Here is a 14,771-nt window from a genome sequence, read left to right as displayed (position 1 = left end):
ATTTCAACCCGGGGACTTGAATCAGAAATCCTTGACAAGCAGCAGACAAAAGGTTGTTCGGTCTTTCCTTTAGGGTGCAGTTTCAACATCTGATTTGCAGAGATGTTTGTAGTACAAGGCTCAAGCCCACCTCCTGCCATGGGCTAGTCCCCATCAGTTCTCCCTCCATCCACTTCTGTTTTACTTGGGTTAACTTCACAAGAGCTAGATGAACTGCTGAACTGGGGACAGGGTAGACCAGAAGACCAGTGACAAGTGTCAGTGTGAGGCAGTAAGAACATCTTCAGGAGGGTGCTGTAGAGCCCCAAACTAGCAACGGCAGTGAGGGGGCAGCCTGTCTCCACACTCTCAAAAAGGCAGCGGCAGCAGCAGCAACAGGCAACCCCCTCCAGGCAACGAGGCATTCCTCCAGGATCTCATGGTAGACCCTCAGCATTCCAGGGAACCTCAAAGGTTAGGGCAATTTTTATTGGTAGGTTAAACTGGTTTATTTACAAATATATATGCGTTGGTACAATTAGGGAGCCTGTTCTCTTTACCCAGACACAGAAACCACCAGCTTATCAGGCCTCTCCTGGCACAGGGAGGGCAAGACTTCCTTTTAGAATGAATTCTCTCACCCAATTCTGCTGCGTGTTTTCCGCACCACATTGTCTGTGGTGGTGGGGAGAGAGAAAAAAGAGTGAACAGAAATAGCTGTTGAAATTATGGATCCATTTACTGTACAGCCCAATAAATCTCCCTGCTCTCCAGATGGATTTGACTATTAAACCCCCTTTGCTAATGGTACAAACGCTCATGTCAAACTCAGCCAGCTGCTTTGGAACGTGTTCCAAGTCTCCCTCAGAGCCACCAAAGCACCACATCGCTGCTTAGCAGGCTGCCAGAATGAGGCTCAGCAAGAGAGGGAAGACCTTGGCATGGTGCTATCAGCTCCATGCCCTACTTTTAGGCCAAGAAAAGCCCTGAGTTTGTCATGAATCTGAACCCCATAACTAGCCCTCCCTCTTCTGCTGGGGCATGTAGCCAACACACACACAGATACAAACACACCTACAAAGTGCTACAATGCAGGGACAATTTATCTTCCCTTGGGATCTGGTGCATGTGCAGCACTTTTTCAACATGCCCGGGCTTCTGGGGGTTAGCCCAGGAGCCCTGCAGTCCAGTGTGGAACCAGCCACCCGAGGGTGCCTGTGCTTTGACCTCGGAGTACTCCTTGGGGAGGAAGGCAGTACAGTACTGGCTCCTTGCATCTGGTGGGCAGTATGGAGCCTTCACACTGGCTGGGTTCACAATTCTAGGAGTCCAGCTCCTGATTGAGTCTGGATAACAGGAGCAAGACTAATAGGAGGAATATCCAGAATGCCAAACCTAGCGTCAGACGCAGCCCCTCCCCCCACACAGTCTGACCTTGCACAACATGGCAGGCTGCCCTTGAACCCCACGCTTCCAGAATCCTCCAGGAAGGACACAGCATCATAGCGTTGCAGGAGTTCTGGAAGAAGAAGTGATGGCCAATGGTGTGTGTCCACCCCCACTTGGGGAAAGGGTGAGGCTGTTTTGCTCCTTCTTGTGGTTCCCCCCCCCCCAAAAAAAAATATCCCTCTGAAAAAGAGCCAGCAGTTCTTGTAAGGGAATGGCTGGCCTGGGCCCTCCCCTCCAGCTTAGCCTCCTTCTGATGAATTGCTGCAGGGAGCACTGGAGCCATCAGCCCCACCCACAGCAAGATCACTGGAGGCCTCTAACTCACTGGCTTCACCTGTTTTGACACTTCAGCTGGTACACAACATCCAGAAGCTTTCCATCAATGATGGAATAGCTGGGGAGGAGGGAGAAAACCGCCCCAGGTTCTCCCTTCACTGGACCAGAGTCTTGGGCAGGAAGAATGCTGGGTATATCTCACACACAGCAGCAGCCACACAAGATATGCTATACGTTTTAAAGATGCTTTTAAAACAGAATTGGGCAGATTTCTGGAGGAAACTTCATCACTGGTTACAAGCCATGATGGGTGTGGACAGTCTGAGATTAGCTGGGTGTTCATTATGAGGGCCAAGTAGGAAGTTTTTTCTGTCATCCAAATAGGATGTGGATGGGAGTTTTTTTGCTTACCTCAGACTGGTGAGGGAGGGAAGGTTCAGGAGGTTTCATGCATTAAAAATTGAAAAAATTACCAAAGTTGCTGTCCAACTCCACAGGCCACCCATGCCAAGGACACCCTTAGTAGGTGTCTCCTCAGCCACAAGGCCACACAGCCCACCTTTGACACCTCCGTGACTGACCATGGCCTCTTCGTGGGAAGCCGTAGCCTTCCAAGGAGCAAAAAATAGCAGCTGCTTCCACAACAATACAAAACACTGGCTTCAATCTCCCAGTTTCTTGGACACGGCTGATCAGTGCGTAAACTTGATTTCTCTGCCACATGCACAAAAGCCCTTCTTGCAAATCTAATCACTCAGGACTGATACGATTACCCCACAGCCTTCTGCTACCCAGGCAGCAGGGTCTCCCAGGCACTGCACAGCACCAGCAGTTGTTTCCTGGCCATTAAGAAGATTAGCATGACAGCCTCAGATAACCTCAATCACCAGCATTGCCTGGAAGGTATGCCCTCACCAGGAAATGACAGCTGTCATTTCTAAACACAGGTACCCAAGGAGAAAATGCTGCCTTACATCCAATCAGTCTTCAGGAGCTCTACAGGTGGCCTTATCAAGTGCATGGGAAAGGCTCAGCAGCTCAATACCTTAACCTTGAAGCTGCCTGGAGAGCTCAGGAAGCAAAACCCTGTTTACATGCTGCAGAAGCATTCTCCATGTTACTTTGCAGCTTATCCTGCTGCATTTGAGAAGGAAAGTCAGAGCACAAAATGTGCTTGGCAACCACAGCAGAGATGCAGTAGGGCTAAGAAAGCTGTGGTATGAGCACGGTGGAACCCACCTCATACGTGGCTCCTTGACTGCTCATTTTACACCCAGAAGGTCTCCGGTTCAACCCCTGGCAGTGTCTCTAGTGCAAGTGACTTAGAATTCCCTTTCCTGGGGGAGGGCTTTCCACCAGCATTCCAGGAGAGCTGCTGTCAGTCATCTGGGATAAGCAGACCACAGATCAGACTCACTTTACGTGTTCCAAGATGACGGAGAACACAACATGATGGTTCAAAGAGAGGATAGGACATCTCCACCCCAGATGGGCTTAAAAGGAAAATCACACACAACATTTGAAAAGCATGTTCCAATAATGCCCTGGACACTGGGCTAGAGCCACTGATCACATCTGAGTTTTAATTTCTAAAATTCGAAGTCCAGGTCACATTAATGTGCATTTAAGGACTGGCCTACACATGCAGACAATGCAGGCAGTGACACAGTGGCCTAGTAAAGGGCTGGGGGGGGGAGGTAGAAGTCACATTTTTCAATTTACCAGGTATAAGAGGAAAAAAGCTCTATGCAAGAAGAAAGCTAGCACTGCAAGAAGTAGGTTCACCTAGAACCTCTCTCCTCAATAGGCTAGGACGGTTTTTACATGCTGGAAGTCTTTTGGAACATATTACACTTACTCAGTAAATGGCACCCCCCACCAACAGAAAGCAGGAACCCATTCCATCTTACTGACTTTTGTGCTACAGGGACAAAAGGAGGCTGCAGTCTGATTTGAGACATTGCTACCTACTCTGAGGTTCCAGAATGAGGGAAGACAGGGTTACAAGTCTAAATAAGCTGACCTTTTAAAGATGTAATTATTTCATTCCAGTGCCTATAATTATCTCTTGTCACAACACAGTTTGCCCTCTAGGACTATCTGCCATGTTTTCAAAGTCCTTTTAGGTGGAATTGGGGAGAGAAAAGAACTTCGGAAGGATTAAAAATATTGCATGTTCTCTCATCATGTAAAGCAGTGTTTCTCAAACTGTGGGTTGGGACCCACCAGGTGGGTCACAAGTCAATTTCAGGTGGGTCCCCATTCATTTCAATATTTTATTTTTAATATATTAGACTTGATGCTACCAGGGTATGTGACTGCATTTGCAAAAATGTTACAGACCTGTACTTTTAACAAGTTACTATGTATATTCTTTTAACAATGACAGTAAATGGGACTTACTCCTAGGTAAGTGTGGGTAGGATTGCAGCTGAGAATTGTTAAAAATTTTCCTGCTTGATGTCACTTCTGATCATGACATCACTTCTGGTGGGTCCTGACAGATTCTCATTCTAAAAAGTGGGTCCTGGTGCTAAATGTGTGAGAACCACTGATCTAAAGCACATGCATTTTACTCAGGTCAGAGCCTCATAGCTGCCAGATCATGGATAAGAGCTTTTGGGCATCAACAATTCTTAGAGGAGTCCACCAGAGATACAAATTGCATTATTTTTTAATTGATTTTTATATTAAGAGTGAGATTTGCTTCTAAAGTAAGCATGGTGGTTTCAGGAATAGTTAAAGCACTCCCAATTTCTCCACCAGCGATGGAATGCTTATTTTTCATGAGAGAACTGTCATTTTCATAAAAGAGCTAGTATTAATTCTTACAGCTACATGACAAAATAATTACTGTGTTCTGTTTTCAAGTCAATACATTTAGTAATTGGTAATAAAGAAGATCCAGAAGTTTTCACACAAATTCTTAGTTGCAACCCAGACAAGATTCCTGCTCATCAGGACTTATCCTGTTTCACACAGGGGCAGGGAATAGAGCTTGATGCTGCTGATCCAGGACAGAATGGAAGTCTTACTGAGGATGGAGTGAATCTGGTCACCTTGAAGCAGGTGGCTGCAAGGTCCCCACCAACCACCTTTGGGTCCAGGTGATTAGTCTCGACCAGCCACTTCTACACACATAATACAGGGGGCCCCATATATGTGGTTTCAGTTAACTACAGACCGGGTCCATGTCCCCAAGCACTCCCCCCCCCCAGAAGCAAGGGGAGCTTCCTCCCCTTGCATCCAGGGGGGGTCTTCTGAGTCCAGCAGAGGCTGTGCATGTCCGCCTGCAGCCTCTGCCAGTCAGAATGACTGTTAGAGGCAAAAAAAAATACTTTCAATTTTGGTCGAAACCTGGAAGTGATGTTTTTATGCCTTTAAAAGGAATTAGGAGGGCCAAGGTAAGACAAGCAACATGTCAATAAAACCAAGTTGCCTTATTCCCCCTGTGGGTAAGCTGCATCAAAAAGGATGCTGAGGGGAGGACAATTTCTAGTTTCTGTAGACACACACTTATCACAGAACTTCATAAACAGCTGGCATTGACTATCACTGCTAAATCCCATAAAAAGGTCAACCTGATCACTCCACAAAGTATCCTAATTCCCACTGCAGGGCAAAGTGTTATTCTGTATTAACACTCATTGATCTGCAAGCTTTGAACAGGTTGCAAGGGCATCAGAAACCAATCTCTAAAGCTAACTCTAAAGACATGCTTATGGTCCCTACCATAACACTGTTAATTGAACAAAAATATTGCAAAACACTTGCTCAACGGACAATGAAATGCCCGCCTCATAATTAATTTTGACCATATATTATGGGCAAAAAATGGTACAGTTATTTTTAAAAGACCATGTTACATCACTCCACAAATGGGATCTGTTTGGTCTGTTATCAAAATGAGCTCATAACCATGTCCAAAACATTATCATAAAACCAGAGATAAGCCTATTCAGTGTGTATGGCATCCCCTGCTATGTGGAGGTTTTCAGCTAGAATTCCTACAGTTAAGAAAGCTATTATGAAGTGTGGCCTTCCTGTTTAGCAACATTCCTGCCACTGACGCACACAGAGCTCTGTAGCTCTGAAGCATGGCCTCTGGGAGTAACTGCAAAATGGGGGGGGGAGAGAAAGAGGGAGCTTTGATCTACTGCCATCTGGCTATGAGGCTGGGTTCCAGGCACCCCGAAGCACAGTCAGGAGCTCAATATTTGCACGGGTGGTGCCAGATACACAAGCTGCAGTGTGCTGAGCTCTGGGTCACCAATACTGCTGGTCTCAGCAACAATACCTTTTACACAGTGGAGCAGAATCCCACTTGCTTTAAAGTGCATCCACACAGAACACTAAACTTTGAAGGCACGTTCAGCCAATGGCCCAATTCAGGACTTTGTGGCACACAGGTTGATCAGCAAAGGAAGGGTAGTATTTCCACCTCTCCTTTCTAGCTCCTGCTTCCATCACAGACTTCTACTAACAAAACTGCAGAGCAAGACCACACCTCTCCAAGTTGCACAAAAGCTGCCAGATCCAAAGCAAGAAGTCATTTCTTCTTCTTTCAGACCTTTAAGAAACACACCCCAACAATCAAGGGACTGCATCTCTAGGTTGGTATCAATACTGCCAGCGGGCCTTTCCCCAGTCACAGATCTGTTTGCCTTCTCCCCTCTGGAGGCAGGAGCCCAGTCTATTGCAACAACTGCCAAGGCCCAGATGTGCCCCCCATATGCAGTTCCCAGCACTACACCTTTCTCCAGCTTTAAACTGCAAGTTGCTTTGGGACCCAGTCCTGGCAGAAAAGTAGGGCATGTTGAAATACAGTATACAACGCTGGCAGCGTTCTCCTCATGCACAGCTTGCTTCAGAGCAACACAACAGTCATTTAGCTTCAGAATTTAGGTCCCACCTTCCCAAAGTGGCCAACAGGCACACAAAATAAGCCACAATCAATAATAAATGCAGCTAACATAAGAGAAATACAGAATACACTGTAGACAACGGAACAGCTCCCGAGTAAAAGAAGCGGGAGGGAAGAGAGAAACCGGAGGACATAAAAGCAATTAGGTGCCATTATTAACTGTCTACGGATACGCCAGCCAAAGGCATTCCAGGATACAGAGAAAATCACCAGCCCATTTTCCCCACCCACGTCTTTTACAACAAGCTTCTCTGGCTTGAACTGCTCTGACAGCATTAATATTCTTTATTCCAAGAAGTTGCTTGTGCTAAGGAGGCATTTAGGTTGCAAGCGTTTCTGCAAGGACAGTATTGAGATAACTTTGCCTTGACTTTCCCAAGGCAAAGCAGGGCCCCCACCCATGTTCTGCACTTCAGACTGGAGCGAGAAGATAATTCCTTTGTCAAGAGAAGACTAAGTCAGACAGTGGTTAAAAGACCTAATTGACAAATTAAAAATCAATAAGTCACTGGGCCCAGATGGCATCCACCCAAGGGTTAGGAAGGAACTGAAGAATGAAGTAGCTGATCTCTTGACTAATATATGCAATTTGTTCCTTAGCCACAGTGCCTGATGACTGGAGGATAGCAAATGTCACACCTATCTTTAAAAAAGGAGGGGGGACCCAAGAAATGATAGGCCGGTCAGTCTAACGTCTATTCCAGGTAAGATGATGGAAGGCCTCATTGAAGATAAAATCTTAAAACATACAGTTGAACAGGGAGAATCAGCATGGTTTCTGTAAGGTTAAGTCTTGCCTCACAAACCTTTTAGAATTCTTTGAAAAGGTCAACAAGCATGAGGATGCGGGAGTACCCATGGACATTATATATCTGGACTTTCAGAAGGCGTTCAACACGGTCCCTCACCAAAGGCAGCTGAGGAAACTCCAGTCACGGAATTAGAGGGCAGGTCCTCTAATGGATTAGGAACTGGATGAGGACTAGGAAACAGAGAGTGGGTGTCAATGGGCAATTTTCACAATGGAGAAAGGTGAAAAGCAGAGTGTCCCAAGGATCCGTCCTGGGACCAGTGCTTTTCAACCTGTTCATAAATGACCTAGAGACAGGGCTAAGCAGCAAGGTGGCCAAACTTACAGATAACACCAAACTTTTCCAAGTGGTGAAGACCAAAAGAGATTGCGAAGAACTCCAGAAGAATCTCTACAAACTGGGAGAATAGGCAACAAAATGGCAGATGCATTTCAATGTAAGTAAATATAAAGTCTTGCAAATTGGGGCAAAAAATCAAAACTTCACACACAGGCTAATTGGGTTCTGAGCTGTCTGTGACAGATCAGGATTGAGATCTTGGGGTACTGGTGGGCAACTCTATGAAAGTGTCAACCCAATGTGCGGCAGCAGTGAAGAAGGCTAATTCCATGCTTGGGATCATTAGAAAAGGTACTGAGAACAAAATGGCTAATATTATAATGCCGTTGTACAAATCGATGGAAAGGCCACACCTAGAGTACTGCGTCCAGTTCTGGTCACCACATCTCAAAAACGATATTGTGGAAATGGAAAAGGTGCAGAAAAGAGCAACCAAAATTATTAATGGGCTGGGACACCTTCCTTATGACAAAAGGCTACAGCATTTGGGGCTCTTCAATCTAGAAAAGAGGCTGAGGGGGGACATGAGTGAGGCATACAAAATTATGTAGAAACAACACAGAAAGGAGGAGATGGAAGCAGAGGCAAACTAGGGAAGAACAAGCAATTATTTCATGTACTGAGGCTTAGTTACAGATGTCCTGAAGTTAACACAGGTAGCCCTTTGTTCATGCTCGAAAGAAGTTAGGCAAACAGACTAATTTTGCCAAAAGAGGTGGGCAAGTTTCAAGTCCTTAGTGATGAGTAATGAGAGCAAGCTGGTCTGTGTGATCTTTCAAGAAGGCTGATCATTCCACATACCCCGCAAGTAAGCCAGTGCTGTTGGGGAAAGTGCACAATTTTACAGTTTGGAGATGAATCTGTGAGCATGACTGGGGAAAAAATCTGTTTCACAGCTCCCAGAATTGAATATCAAGTAGCCTATGAAGAACGAGGGAGGGAGACGTCCGCTTCAAACAATATGTGATGTACAAGGACCTCTGTCAGCAACTTAACCCCCAGCTGCATATACCTTCCTGTCTGGTTTCAAGTACAAATGTACCCACTTGCCTCAGCCTCAGAAAATACTGAGTTTCTGCAGGACAGCCCCAGACAGGGTGATGTGCTTTCCCACTGCAGGGGTATCATTGGCTTGGTTGCACTCCCTGGAGGGTCAGACAGGTTCACCTTTGCAGGCCACACAGCAGGTCAATGACTTGGTCTGTGTGGACGTTTCCAGGCACTCATCTTTTTCTACACATTGTGGAGCAGAGTTAAAAAACACCGAAAGGTGCATTCCAAATTATTTTCAGAGCAACCTGCCAGCCTAGAAACACACACATCGGCTGCAGGGCAGACAGCAGCAGGAGCAAGTCCACTGAGGAGCAACCAGGCCAGATCCAGGAGCAACCAGGCCAAGCTCATGCCTCACTTCAGGGGTGCATGGTGACATTGCCAGGATGTGAATCTGAGACACCATATACACAAAGCACTATTCAGCAAGTGAGCTACAGACACCTTCCAGACCATGCCATTTTAGTCTGGAGAGGTGGCACTGCATGATTGAAAGTGACTGCTCTTTTATAAAAAATCCTCTTGGGTTGATTGAGGGATCCTGTGCCCAGCACCATCCTTCCTCCCCAAAACTCACCATTACTCTGAAATTAAAAGGGAAGTAGTTGCTGCTAATTACTCCCCATGGAGGACAGTGCTCAAGTGGGAATTAAGTGCTCTTGGGAGAGAAGGAAGAGCTGGAACTCATTGGAGAAGCACCCCTGCTCAGATGCAAAAGGGGCCAGATTAAGCCCCTTGTACCACTCCCAGGTGGGGCTTAGAAAGACTCCTGAGCTCAGAACCCAGAGAACTGCTGCCAGTCAGGGCAGACAATACTGAGTTTGATGGACTAATGCCCGACTCAGCAGGAGGAAGTTTCACATGATCCAATAACCTGCTTAATGTGACCCTCTTCGGAAGCAGAAGAATGCTAGGTAGAGCGTTTCCTATGAGCACAGCTTTCAAGACAACTAACAGCTGCAAGTAAAACATAATAAAATTAAAGGACAGATGAACAAACAAAGAAAGAACAGCATAAGAGCACCATGATTAAGACAAGAGAAAAATAAAACCAGTGGATTCAACTGACACTTGGGAAGCAAAGCAGCTGATCTTCACCTGGGAAAAAACAGACAAGAAGCTAGACGTCAGGCAGGTCTTGTGGCGAAAAGTATCTTGCCAGAAGAAGCCCCCACCCAGCAGGGCATGCAGAATGGAACTCCCCAGCCCTACTGTAAGGGGCAGAAACACATGGGAGAAGCCATTCTCACTCAGAAATTTTCCCTTCTGGTGAATAGCTCCTTTGTCAAGTTTTACGCAGGATCTTATCAATGAGGTTCCACTGAGAAGTCTCCAAGCGCCTGTAGTAGCTAGCAGTTCCAACAGCTGCAGGGAACTCACAGACAACCTTCCCCCCTCTGCACTCCTAGCAACTTGGATGCAACTTCAGTGAACAGGGGCACTCTGAGGAGTCTTTCCTGGCCTAGCAGTGTGCTGGCTCCTAAACTGCCCAGTGATACTGACATATCCTTGTACAATATTATGACTATAAAAAAAGAACACACATCCCGTCCTCAGCTCAGGCGAACAGCCCAATCTTCATAACTGCCACACACTGGGCAGAAAATTTATCAACAGCTCCTGATCTCTTCCTTCACAATATTAACCAATTCAATGTCACTTAAAATACATTAAATCCTGCAATACAGCAGTCTGGGGGAAAATGAATAATTCATGAAGGCAAAACTAGGTTATACAAAACATGACTATTTTGCAAGCATCACTTATTTCCCTTCCATCATTCTTCCCACCAAACACACCCCCATCCCCCAAAGCTAAACTCAGGGCAATCAAGGTCTCCAATAAAGCTCTTGCAACTGCAAAATGATTTTCAGCAGCTCCTGCACAACATTCAATCAGCTCCTAAATAAAGCATGCCCAAGGTGTAAGCCAATGAATCAGTGCACACCTCTGTGGGATTCAGTTTAATCTGCATCTAAAGATGCATAATGCCACAACATTCAAGTACTTAGGACAGCCATCAGTCCTCCTCATGTAGTCATCAAACCCTGGTACAAGTCAGACTGGCAGGCATTTTCATTCTAAACACACACACACACACACACACACACACACACACACACACCCACCCACCCAAAAAACCTCACCGTGACTCCATAAGCAGACTGCCTTTATAAGATGTGTTTTTAACACTTGGGGGGAGGGTTTGCCTCAGAAATTAGACACATACACTGCACACATTAGCACCTGAACAGGGTGTAATATTTACGATCAGTACAGGACTTGATAACTATAAAAGATCCAACTTCCCAGCAGATTCTCCCAGAAATCAAGTAAAATGACAGAACACGTCATGCAACACTCCAAAGTACTGGTGGAACAGCTTTCAGGAAATGTACATTTTTTGGCTTTCTTACATCCCTTTTTCCACTGAGAGACTGCTGCCGCAGGAAAAAAAAAGTATGTTCTTTCTACTTTAGCAAAGTTCTTCAGATAAACAGTGAAAAATAAGAATCAAACTCTGTTAATTAAAGAAAAGCATTCAGTCTGACAAGCTCAAGAGAACTGTAGGGTTTGCCTCTCATATTAGAACCCAAGTTACCAAAATGTCTTAGTTTGTTTACTGTTGCAGAGATAATTTTAAAACTATCAAATGAGATGCTAAAGAGAAAAACTACACAGTCATGTCTCTGCATCCACAGCGGTTCCTTTCCTGAAACCCCCACGGATGTCAAAACTAATCAAACCCGTGGGTCAGGGCACACTAATCCTGATCCTCAGGAGGTTTTCTGAGGGCCTCCAGAAGGCCAAAAATCAGCACCTCTGGTTTTTGGTTGGAAACAGGAAGTGCAAATTTTCAGCCTTCCAGAGGCCTCCAAAAACCCTCCAAACATGACTGGAACACAGCTCCAGTTGGAGGATGACAATTGGGCAAATCCACAAATCCAGGACCTGTGGTGAAGTTAAACCATGGGTCCCAAATCCACAGATATGCAGGCATGACCAATACTGTGTCATCAGCATCAAAGTTCTGAATATTTCTTTGTCAGTTTCAATTTTCAACCCCACTGTTTAAGCTACCAACATGAAAAGACCGAAACAGACCAATTTTAATCTTACTTCTGTGTTTCTGTTTGGGAAGCTCTTACACAGCAGTGACCATCAATCTCAAACTGAGTCCTGTGCTCATGAAGCTGCCACACCAGATTAGCTCTGAAGGTCTTTAAAAGCCCTCATATGACTTGAATGCAACAGTCCTATGAAATCTTATTATCCCTCCAAGTAAACTCAACTTCAATATTCCAAGACTTAGTCTGGCAATTAGTTTTCAGTTAAGTAGGTGCTTGTCTCTTTGGGGGAAGACTCTCAGGCAACAAGAGGGAAGGGACACTTTCAACAACTGCAGATCACAAGCGATCCATGGTGGCTGCCGCTTGCCAGGCCCTTGGGATGGACCAGTTTGCACTTAAAGCCAAAGAAGTTCTGTAAATAAGAATGAGACCCTGCCTCCATTTCTCCTCCATCAAGTCAGCATTTCCATTGCATTTCATGCACACGTCTACACTGGCACTTCTCTGGGTCTCCAACACGAATCCAACTGGTTGAAACCTTGCAATAAGCAGCCTTCCCCTCCCCACCCCTCTGGGCTAGTTCCACACATGCAAGTTGGAGAGTTGTTGAAATGAAAGTAGCATTCACCCTTTAAGCATCAGGGGCCCACCATCAGTACTCGGAGCACTGCCAATCGAAAGAGTTTATCTGGGTCAAAAAAGATGAGGATTTCAGACAGAGCGAGGCAAAGCAACAATTTGATTAAGACCCTCTTACCTTACGTCAAAAGAAGGCTTCTAAACTTACTGCATCTCTGAAACCACGCTCTTAAAAGGGTGCCAAGTAACCACCTAAGGAGATAAAAATAAAGGCCATCAGGGACCCTAAACACACAGGCAAGCACTCCTCTTTATGCAGCTCCTCCACTCTTAAAGGCAGCTATGCAGATACATTTCCAAGGCTTAGCCTTCAAGGTTTGACATGGGACTCGAGAAGGATCAAGCTCATAAATACTGCTTCCTGGGGGCAGCTGCATCAGCTGTGAAGGAGTCTAATCTGCTTGGCCCACCACAATGCTACCTAATTGAAGTGTTAATCTCAGCAGCTGCCTGGTGGTGTCATGAAAGGCAAGGCTCTCATTAAAGGATTGGGAGGAAGCTGGATTCAAATCCCCCCCCCCCAAAAAAAATTTAAGGGAATTGTGTTTTAAAGAAACCATTACAGAGTTCTAGACAGGAGCTTGCATCACACAAACAGAAAGGGGGTTTGAGAAGAAAAAGCTAACTCAACCCTGGCAGCCAGCTTCCAACCTTCAGCAAACTATTTTCATCGCTTCTGCTTCCGAAGACACAAAGCCTGCAAGTTTTGCTTTGCTAATAGGTGGGAGAGAGTTAAAGAGACATTCCTCCTTCATAACGCCGAGGTTTACAGTCTTTGCTGCTGAAGTGGCTAATATTTTCCACCATCTGCTTGTTCCTCATAATGCCCAGACTAAAGAAGGGCAAAACCCAAGAATTGCAAGGGGGGGAGGAGAAAGCAAAGGAGATATTTTATAGGGAAAAGTTGACTGTGGAAAGAGCTTTCCATGATGCCTAGATGTGTCCAATGGCAACCCAAGGCCTCCTATCAGTCAGAAATGCAACACAAATTTTTACATCAGTCATTTTGGTCCTTATTTACTGTGAACCTGGAAAAAATAAAGAGAGGCCAGGATTTAATGCCCTTCTGTTTCTTCAATTTGCTGGAAAGTTTTCATGCCCAAAACCTGCCAAAGCACTGCTTAGGACTCTTATTTAGCACTGCCATCACAATACAAACAGTAACCAAAACCTCTTCTGCTTTCGTGTGTTTCTAAAAGGCCTCACTGTTCAACCAAGCTGTAACTGCCTGCCAGTCTTTCCCCTGCAGTCTTTCCTCCAAGCAACAAAACTGCAGAGAAGAGCCCTTTCCCAATATGCAAACTGAGAAGGTTGAAATACAGTTAAGTACTACTTGCAACAAAGTTTCTTTCTATGGGTCATTAAAAACATGACCTAGGTCCACATGACATCTGTCCACAGAATCATCTTGCTAGCTGTGAGAGGCTCAATAAATAAAGTCGGCTTTAATAATTCAGCTCTTCCTTTGCTAAAGATGTGAGGAGCCTGTCAGAATCTTTCTGCAAGACTGTCAAAACTCCTCCACCCTCTCTGAGGCTTTGCATATAATTTGAGCCTGTGTCTTGCCATTCAAATGCTTATTACCTCAGTTCTCTTTTTTCCTCTTTAATGGGGTTAAACAACCACACAGGCATCTTTATTAGTGCACCCTGCACCATTAAACTGTCAGTTTTTCTTCCATTGCTCTTTAAAAAAGATAAAAAATACACGGTGATCAAAACATCCTTGCAACAAACTGTTTCAAATCGCAAGAAATGCTGGGGAAATGGAGTCCATGAAGCAAAGAACCTATGTTCAAAGTGCTGTTTCTCCAACAGCCGCCCGAGTGAGGAGGAAAGGGCCAGGAGAAAAACCAAACTCAGTTATAACAAATACACCAAAAATGTGGTGTATTTTAAATGAATGCAGCCCTGCTGCACAACACCTTCCCAAAAGACACACAAACATAATTTTTTTTTAAATACAGCTAGATGCTCTTTCACAACTTTGAGGACAGCAGTTTCCCCCCCTCACCTGACTCCCACACCTTCAACTATCTTCCAGTTTTAATAAAAACCATCAGAACTACTAATGGTGCCAACCGTCAGTACCCGCGGGGGGGGGGGGAGAAAACCTAACAATTCATGCACAGCCGAGTTTTCCTTAACCTTGTAGATTAATTTAATTAAACAAATACACTCAAACTAGAATCAGCATATCACTGAGGTGCAGTTACTTGTCCTTACTCCC

The 14,771-nt window shown here is 45.2% G+C and overlaps 1 protein-coding gene across 2 annotated transcripts in view; it reads right to left on the bottom strand.

Annotated features, from left to right (window-relative positions):
- Nucleotides 1–14,771, bottom strand: part of GLCE (glucuronic acid epimerase) — a 53,931-nt gene that overhangs the window by 17,493 nt on the left and 21,667 nt on the right. The window contains exon 2 of one of the 2 annotated variants that reach the window (XM_066635923.1): nt 12,661–12,734. The exons of the other annotated variant lie outside the window; for it this stretch is intronic. The gene's annotated coding sequence lies outside the window, so the exon portion shown is untranslated. The remainder of the gene's footprint in view (nt 1–12,660; nt 12,735–14,771) is intronic. 2 annotated transcript variants of the gene reach the window in all.

This window comes from Tiliqua scincoides, chromosome 8, assembly GCF_035046505.1.
Source record: "Tiliqua scincoides isolate rTilSci1 chromosome 8, rTilSci1.hap2, whole genome shotgun sequence".
NCBI lineage: Eukaryota > Metazoa > Chordata > Lepidosauria > Squamata > Scincidae > Tiliqua > Tiliqua scincoides.
Note: the sequence above shows the minus strand (reverse complement) of the source record. Positions and strands in the feature narration are given on the sequence as shown.